The sequence below is a fragment of the Oncorhynchus kisutch genome, linkage group LG21, assembly GCF_002021735.2.
Source record: "Oncorhynchus kisutch isolate 150728-3 linkage group LG21, Okis_V2, whole genome shotgun sequence".
Lineage (NCBI taxonomy): Eukaryota > Metazoa > Chordata > Actinopteri > Salmoniformes > Salmonidae > Oncorhynchus > Oncorhynchus kisutch.
In genome coordinates this window covers 30,525,219-30,535,160 of record NC_034194.2, presented here as the reverse complement: position 1 = coordinate 30,535,160, position 9,942 = coordinate 30,525,219, and positions in this window count along the sequence as shown.

Sequence of the window (9,942 nt, the reverse complement as noted above, 5' to 3'; positions counted from 1 at the left end):
CTCTCAAAAAATTATAATTCTGGTTGGTTTTTCTTTGGATTTTCTCCTACCATATCTATTGTGTTATAGTCTCCTACATTATTTTTAACATTTATACAAACTTCAGAGTGTTTTATTTCCAATGGTACCGATTATATGCATATCCTGGCTTCATAGCCTGGGCAACAGGCAGTTTACTTTGGGCATGTCAGTCAGACAGGAAGTGGAGAAAATAGGGGCCTAAAAATTCCAGAATTAACCTTTAACAAGGTACATCTGTTAATTGAAATACCTCCCAGGTGACTACCTCATGAATCTGGTTGAGAGAATGACAAGAGTGTCCAAGCTGTCATCAAGGCAAAGGGTGGCTACTTTGAAGAATCTCAAATATAAAATATTTAGATTTTTTTAACACTTTTTTGGTTACTACATGATTCCATATGTGTTATTTCATAGTTTTGATGTCTTCACTATTATGCTACAATTTAGAAAATCATAAAAATAAAGAAAAACCTTTGAATGAGTAGGTGTGTCCAAACTTTTGACTGGTACTGTAAATAAAATATACTATACTCCAAACTGTATATGTCCCGTGAAGCTCAGTTGGTAGAGTGCTGCATGGTGCTTGCACAGCTGTATTGCCCCAGGGTTTTGGGTTCAATTCCCACAGGGGACCATAATGAAAATATATGTGCTCACTACTCTAAGTTGCTATGGATATAAATTACTAAAATGTTCAGCCCCTGAATGGCAGCCACTACCAAATCCAGCTTAATTTATAAAGCACATTTCAGACATGGAATACAACACAATGTGCTTTAATAAAAAATAGCTGAAATATTTACTACACAATAAACATAAGATAAAAACGTAAAGAATGATACAAACTGAACAACTAGAAAGCAACAGTCCATTATTACTTGAAGACATGAAGGTCAGTCAATCCGGCTTGCTTTAGGACCACACGGACACCACGGAGCAAACTAATAGAAGCAGCTGTTGTTTGTGTGTGTTTCCAACTCAGCGTTGGAAAAGCAAGCAGAGTAGAAACTGACTACTCTTTATTTGATTGATGTAGCTGGCAAGGTAACTGCTGTTTGACTTAACAGAAAAAAGTGTTTATTCCCAGTGCTGATCTCGTTAGTGTAACTGACATGTAACGTTAGCTATTGTTTCTCTCAACTGAAGTTCTGTCTCAAGTGAATGAACTATCTTGATAGCTAGCTAGCTTGTAGCTACCACAGCCAGTTTAGCTCTAGCCTCTAGCTATCTGCCATGTAGCAGTATCTATCAGCTGTTGAGTGTATGGAAATGTTTTGTAGCCTTTGTTTTGTCCCGTTTCAATAGAAGTAAATTAACTTGGCTCATTTTCGTCAGTTGATGTACCATTAGAGCAAGCCAAAAGATAGCTAATGTTAGCTATTATTTTGCTTCAATCACACTAGACCTGAATCAAATGATGAAACCAACAGCCAAACAATTGAAGACCAATAATCTGACGTTTTTTGACAGTGCAATGTCAGTTTTTATTAGAGTCAGTATAGCAATGTAACATTATTGATCTGTCAGTTTCCCTAGCTAATTCCCTATATTCACACTGTCTTGGTATAAACAGCTCTACAGGCTACACTGTCGTTGTGCACAGTCAGAACACAACACTATGCTCATCATGTCTAAGCAGGATCAGATGTTGACAGGTATCCCAGCAGGGTCAGACTGGGAAGACCAGTCTAGTTAGCAGTGAATGGATACAAAGTTCCATCTTGAGTTGATGGGTAAGCTACAGTCAGGGATCTGGGAATAATGGTCAATTCAATTATTGAACCATTGATTCTATTCTTGGATAATATAATGTGTAAATGTACACCAAGGTAATTCTTTGTCATTCCTCATCTGAGCAGGATCAGATGGTGACTGTGGTCTCAGCAGGGACAGGCAACCAGGGAAGTCCAGTCTGTGGCGGCGCTGAGGATAACTTTTGTAGATGCAACACTTTATTCACTCTTTGCAGCAAACACTGGACAAGCCAGAGGCTTAAAAGATTGAAACTATTTTAAAGCAGTCTGACAAAACTCTTCAGTTGATTTCCAAACTGTATCAAGGGTTAATAGAGGCTTTTCCCGATGTCGCAAAACATTTTATAACAAAAATGTGTGGAAGACCTGGGAGAGACCTGATGATGATGACTAGATATAGATATGTTAAAATTTTCAGTCATGTTCATATTATCTCAGACATAAATTACTGCAGTTTAACTATGTTTAACTATGCATAGAAACTGAATATCAGGCACTCAGAAATGTAATTCCTCTGCTGGAGGTCTAAAACACAAATGTGGACATACTTGCATATGTTACTCTCTTATGAAGGCTGGCTGAATTCAGGCGAAGTGTATGTTCTTTTATCTCAGCATGTCTACAGGTTCTCCCTTCTCACAGTTTTTGTTTGCTTGGAAACGTTGATACTGGAGACTGTTATCAGAAGAAACTGTGTAACCTAGTATTTATAGTGGCTAAGAAATGCATTGCCATTAATTGGAAAGCTGGTTATCCTCCCACAGTCACAATGGATGGCAGAAATGTCAAGTTATGTATCACTAGATTTGATTTATTAAAGAATTAAGGGTATCCTGTGCAACTTTCATAAGGTCTGGATGCCTTATATAGAATACTGTACGACAAAAGGAGTCTGTATTGAAAACGTGCCCACGTCAGGGAGATACCTATTTACGCAATCCCTAGCTGCTGGGCTGCTCAGTCCTGGCCCTGGGGGTCTTCCGTACTGCTGGTTCTCACTCTGGCCTTGGCCTAACACACCTAAAACCAATAATGAATATTTCACTAAGATCCTAAAGCTGAGTGGGGTGTGTTGGGTTGTGGCGCTACAGGGCGGTGGACCTCTAGGTGTAGAACGGGGCAATCCAGCTATGTGCAAGTAAAAAGAGCTCTACAGTACTAGTATGCCTATGATATGAATTATACTGCCCACTGTAATTATTGGGACGGTGAAGCATGTTTCTTCTTTTGGCTCTATACTCCACAAGTTTGAATTTGAAATCAAACAAATGTCATAGCCCCAAGACATGCTAAGCTCTCACCATTACAATAACAGGGGAGGCTAGCATTTTTATATGTGTGCGTCAATAACGTTTTCACTCATCATTATTCATGATTCATTCAGGATTATCAATAATCATGGTAGCATCCACATTCATGTAGAAGTGTTCAGAAACATATTCTTATTTACAGTAAAAGTGACCACAAAATTAACATAATCATATTAGATTCTGTAGAAATGCAGGAAATGAGCTTTAGATGACCCAACAAATTCTGAGGGAGGACCCCCAGACAGGTTATGTCTCCCTCCCCACTTCTAAAACCAAAGTTGTGCCCCTAGAAATAAGTGTTCTTATATTTATTTCTCATCTGGTCATATTAATCCAACTCCACGATAAAACCGAAGTAGCCTGCCAGGCATAATTGAAAAACGGTCCTGCGGGAAAGCGAGCAGCCTCCATTCGCTATTGGAGTGCATACAGATGACCTGTCTTTTTTCCCCTACCCCTGTTCTTGCCCATTAAAAATGGCCGATTCTAAATCAAAACTACTTTTACATTTAAGTAAATACAATATTTAATTGAGAATGATGGGTGAAAGAACAGAGCACAAGCTTTTTCTGCAGCTTTCTCAAATCATCTATAGCCTATAGTCGCTCCATGCAGCCCATACATGTTTTGATTTCTAAGACATACGAAGGTTTGTGTCATTTACAACTAAAGTTGCCAAATAACTCTAAATCTATCGTACACGACCAAATTATCATTTTTACCCTCAACATAGCCACTTTATATGCGCACCTGCTCCGGAATGGGAAAAATGGCCTTTCTATTTTATTCAGCTAAATTTGATTATATCCTTCTTACTATAAAATCACATAATATAAAATAATGGCACAGGACTTAAGCATATCTTGTCAGTTAATTAACTAGCCTACAGCCTATGGCATGGAGCATAGCCAGATAACATACAGTAGGCCAACTCATTCTGTTCTTCTGAAATACATTTTCCTCATATCATAATGTTTCTTTAGACCTAACTGAAATAAATAATGGATTTATTGTGATGGTGTTTATTCAATTGATTTATTATACTTTTTTTTTTTTTTACATGGAGATGTTCCAAGGGCGTTATCAGCGGCTTGTATGCAGCTCCTATGCGTGGAGGCCTGGAGATACTAAACCATGTTAATGTTTAATTAATGGTCAATTACTGTGAGACCGGAAGACTTTTGCATGACCCCAACAGCTCATGCATGGGTATAAGCCTGTGTAGGAGGATTGTGCTGACATTATGAAGTAACATATGTCCCAGTCAGATATTTTACATGAATATTCACAGACGCACTGTATATACAGACTCATGCATACTGTAGTGTATATATACATTTGAAGACTTGACGTAATCCCACTTTGACATTGTATATCACTGTGAATATAGGGTATGACACTGAGTGGTGGTCAGCGTAATCTAGGCGTGATTATTTTCCCGCAACCTCACACCAGACCAATGTTGAAGCTGCTGTACTCTGTTCTACACGTGAACTGTACATGCATTCTGTCCAGCTCTTTCTACTTCCTCTTTGTCTTTCGCTCGCACAGACACACACACACACACGCACACATACACACACACACACTGACAATGGCAGCTCAGCAGTGGTGTAAAGTACTTTAAGTAAAAAATACTTTAAAGTACTACTTAAGTAGGTTTTTGGGGTATCTGTACTTTACTTTACTATTTATATTTTTGGGAACTTTTACTTCACTATATTACTAAAGAAAATAATGTAATTTTTACTCAATACATTTTCCCTGACACCCAAAAGTACTCGTTACATTTTGACAGGAATTGGTCCAATGCACACACTTGTCAAGAGAACATCCCTGGACATCCTACTGCCTCTGATCTGGTGGACTCACTAAACACAAATGCTTCGTTTGTAAATGATGTCTGAGTGTTGGAGTGTGCCCCTGGATATCTGTCCAAATAAATAATAATTGTGCCGTCTGGTTTGCTTAATATAAGGAAGTTTAAATGAATTATACTTTTGATACTTAAGTACATTTTAGCAATTCAATGTACTTTGATACCTAAGTATATTTAAAAACCAAATACCTTTAGACTCTCTGTCTCTCCTCAATGTCATGATCTGGATGATCGAATGCTGGATTGACCCTTAAATTCTCATCTAGATAGAAAATGGGTGAACCTCATTAGATGGGACATGTAAAGTGTGGAGATAGAGGTGTGTGTGTGTGTGTGTGTGTGTGTGTGTGTGTGTGTGTGTGTGTGTGTGTGGTCCAATGCAGCCATTTTTATCTCAATATTAAATCATTTTGGGGTAACAATTGACCCTCGCTAAGCCCCACCCCCTTGGTTGCTGTTACTAATGCTGACAAGTTTAGCCTTTTATCTTCCAGTGAACATGGAGAAATGCATAGTAATAGCACTAAGGGAACTTCCAAAAGAGGCACTGTACTCAGTAACTTCTGGAGTCAACCATCCCTTATATCAGATAGGACCAGACAAAAGGGCCTTCAACATGCCTTTGAAGGGTCTATTCATAAAATTAAAATAACGCAACACAACAAGCAGGAAGGCTAGGATGGAGGCAAAAGCCTACAGGTCCCAGTGTAAGAGGGAGAAACCCCACCAGCTGACCAGTGAGGCAGAGGAGGATGAAATAAAGGAGTAAATTGTTCCTGCACTCCAGGGTAGGTCTCACAATAATTAAAAAACGCATCATGTAAAGTGTTGGTACCTTGTTTCATGAGCTAAAATAAAAGATCCCAGAAATGTTCCAGACACACAAAAACCTTATTTCTCTCAAATTGTGTGCAGTAATTTGTTTACATCCCTGTTAGCGAGCATTTCTCCATTGCCAAGATAACCCATCAACCTTACAGGTGTAGCATATCAAGAAGCTGATTAAACAGCAGGATCATTACACAGGTGCACCTTGTGCTGGGAACAATAACAGGCCACTCTAAAAGTGTATTTTTTTCACACAACACAATGCCACAGATGTCGCAAGCTTTAATGGAGCATACAATTGGCATGCATATTGCAGGAATGTCCACTAGAGCTGTTGCCAGAGAATTGAATGTTCATTCCTCTACCATAAGCTGACTCCAACGTCATTTCAGAGAATTTGGCAGTACATCCAACCGGCCTCACAACCACAGATCACGTGTAACCACGCCAGCCACATCCAGCTTCTTTACCTGCCAGATCATCTGAGACCAGCCACCCAGACAGCTGATGAAATTGTGGATTTGCACAACCAAATAATTTCTCCACAAACTGTCAGAAACCGTCTCAGGGAAGCTCATCTGAATTCTCGTCATCCTCACCAGGGTCTTGACCTGACTGCAGTTTGCTGTCATAACCGACTTCAGCGGGCAAATGCTCACCTTCGATGGACACTGGCACACTGGCACACTGTTTCAGCTGTACTGGGAAGATGGCAGACTGTGTGTATGGCGTTGTGTGGGCGAGCGGTTTACTGATGTCAACATTGTGAAAAGAGTGCCCCATGGTGGTGGTGTTATGGTATGGGCAGGCATAAGCTATTGATGGCAATTTGAATACACAGAGATATCGTGACAAGATCATGAGGCCCATTGTCGTGCCATTCATCCTCCGCCATCACCTCATGTTTTAGCATGATAATGCACGGCAGCAGGATCTGTACACAATTCCTGCAAGTTGAAATTGTCCTAGTTCTTAGATGGCCTGCATATTCACCAGACATGTCAACAATTGAGCATGTTTGGGATGCTCTGGATTGATGTATACAACAGTGTGTTCCAGTTCGTGACAATATCCAGCAACTTCGCACAGCCATTGAAGAGGAGTGAAACAACATTGCACAGGCCACAATCAACAGCCTGATCAACTCTATGCGAAGGATTTGCATGAAGCAAATGGTGGTTAAACCAGATACTGACTGGTTTTCTGATCCATGCCTCTACTTTTTTTTAAACCTCTACAGGATCGGTGTCCCCATGAGACGGTTGAGCTAATGTAGGTTAATGTGATTAGCATGAGGTTGTAAGTAACAAAAAACAATCCCAGGACAAAGACATATCTGATATGGCAGAAAGCTTACATTCTTGTTAATCTATCTGCACTGTCCAATTTACAGTAGCTGTTAGTGAAATAATACCATGCTATTGTTTGAGGACAGTGCACAATTATGAACTTGAACATGTATTAATAAACCAATTAGGCACATTTGGGCAGTCTTGATACAAATCTTTGAACAGATATACAATGGATTTATTGGATCAGTACAAAACTTTGCACATACACTGCTGCCATCTAGTGGCCAAAATCTAAATTGGGCCTGGTCTGGAATAATACATTATGGCCTTTCTCTTGCATTTCAAAGATGATGGTACGAAAATATATATATTTTTAAATGAATGCTTTTGTCTTTGTATTATCTTTTACCAGATCTGATGTGTTATATTCTCCTACAATAATTTCACATTTCCACAAACTTCAGTGTTTCCTTCCAAATGGTATCAAGAATATGCATATATTTGCTTCAGGTCCTAAGCTATAGGCAGTTAGATTTGGGTATGTAATTTTAGGCAAAAAATAAAAATAATTTTTTTTAAAAAAGGGTCAGATCCTTAAGAGTTACGTATCTGTTACCAACAGATGCATATCTGTATTCCCAGTCATGTGCAATCCAATCCAATCCTTGTGCAATTCATTGAAGTTGTTGCATGATGCTTTAATATTTTTTTCAGGTGTACATTGTGTACATTATCAGCTGTGGCTAGCAGTTATGCTAACTAAAACAACCAATGTCCTCGCCCCAACAAACATACCATTCTAGGCTAGCTCCACAGGTTACTGCTCCCATGTTGTCGGGCTTATCCACACACTGACCATCTGGAAAGCCCAAGATGAAATGTCCACTTCAAGCATGCCACAACAGTGGCATAAGCCAAGAGGCAAGACGATTGATGCCAAGCCTATTACAGCAGTCGTGGTGGCAAAGGCAAAAGTGAGTCGGAAGAGAAGACCAGTCTACTGCAGTTACAACTTTGACAAGTGAGCTACACGTGAATGCGTTGTTTACATCTAATAAATGTAATAACCATTTCAGCCACAAGAGGGTATTGTAACAGAGAGGCAAGTCCATTATATCTTCAACTGTCACGTATCAAAGAAACCCATGTTATAGAAGTGGGCAGGAACTTACTGTATCGGCACAAATCTATGGTTAGCAGCGGAAACAGTAGGGTATGCATAAACAGATGTCATCAAATGTGTGTGTGTGTGCACGTGTGTGGAGGATGTATATGTGCATCACTACAGCCTTCCTGAGACCTAAAAATAGTGCCCTCCCTGTTGTGCAGAAGGTCACTGCGTCTATCTGTGTATGTGGGAACTGGCCTACTTCTTAAGAATCTGTGGCTGGAAGTTGGATACATGAAGTCCAGCGAGGAATTGAATAAAGTGCTGACACTTTGTAAGTCCATATGAAACCTGAAAGCCAGATCTTTCAGGTCAAAATGTTGAGTTTCATCAGCACAAGTTTGAACTGCTGACACAGGGGCATCTGTTGAATCTGCCTATCTACTTTCTTGTATGTCAAGGGTATATTTGTCTTTGGGGCTGTTTTATAAAATAAATAAAAAGTTACTCAAGTGATCATAAGTAAACCCAGTGCAGTATTGGAAGTATTTGGGGACACTGCTGTTATTTACTGACTATGACGTTAACTGGTTAGGGCTTTGAGTTTCCTTTTTGAGCGAGTTGAATCTTTAACCTCTTCCCTTCCTCATTTACTTCTTCCAACTGGGATGCTCCTCTATACACTCTGGAAACACAAAATACACCAAATTATTACAATTAGAATTCCTACAGATTTGAACAAGATGTTGGTGCTTTGTAATAACTGTTCGTTACACTGTTCTTTTGCAGCTCAAAACTATTAGAGAACTATTAGAGAACACAGGGCCCCCATCATCCTCCTCCAACTCTATTGATGAGTTCTCAACATGTCCTCTGCCACCACAACCAAACTGTTTCTCTACAGTTCTGAATAAAAATCAGCCCTATTACAACAGTGATTTGATGATCTCCCAGTCTGAAGCAGAGGCACTGGAAAAAGAGAACAGAGAGCAGAGCAACAATAACACCTGGCATCGCGTCTGCTCCCAGCACCTTACTTAATTCTCTTTTAAGAAGGTGTGCTCCAGGGTAGCAGACGTTAACAGTCTTGCCACCGGCATGCAGGGAAGAAGAAGACAGTGCAGACCAAGGCGAGGCAAGAGAGGCCTGGAGCTTGAGCCTGTTTCAGCAGCACTGTACACGCACAAAGTGTTCCCATGTGGCCTTGTTGTCAACCCCCATGCCCCCTATTTAGGCACATCCCCTGACAAGAAAGTCCAGAGTAAGCAGAACCCAAGCCACAGGTTTCTGTAAATGAAGTGCACAGACCAAGATAGCTTTACAGGTTGTAAATACCTCCGTCAAAGAGCTTATGGTACCTACTCTCTTAACCCTAATCATGAGTACCACTATCAAATTATGGGACAAATGGGAATCACAAGGATGTCGTGGTCTGATTTATTTGTCATGTGTATAAATTACTTTCACCTAGATCGTGTTAACGCAGAAAAGTGGGAGAGCATGAAAAGCAGAATTTTTTTGAAATAGTTCATATAGTACCTACATTGTAAACCCCAAGGCATTTTTAACTCAAATACTTCCAGTAAGTTGTACTCAAAGTCAATGAAAAGTCATTATTACTTCAAATGTTTATGTGGTACTGACTCAAAACTAAATTAAACGTCACACCAACTATTTTATTTTAGATTTGTTAACAGCATACTCTACTGCAGGTAGATTTTTTTGGAATTATTTTTAATATCATGCCATC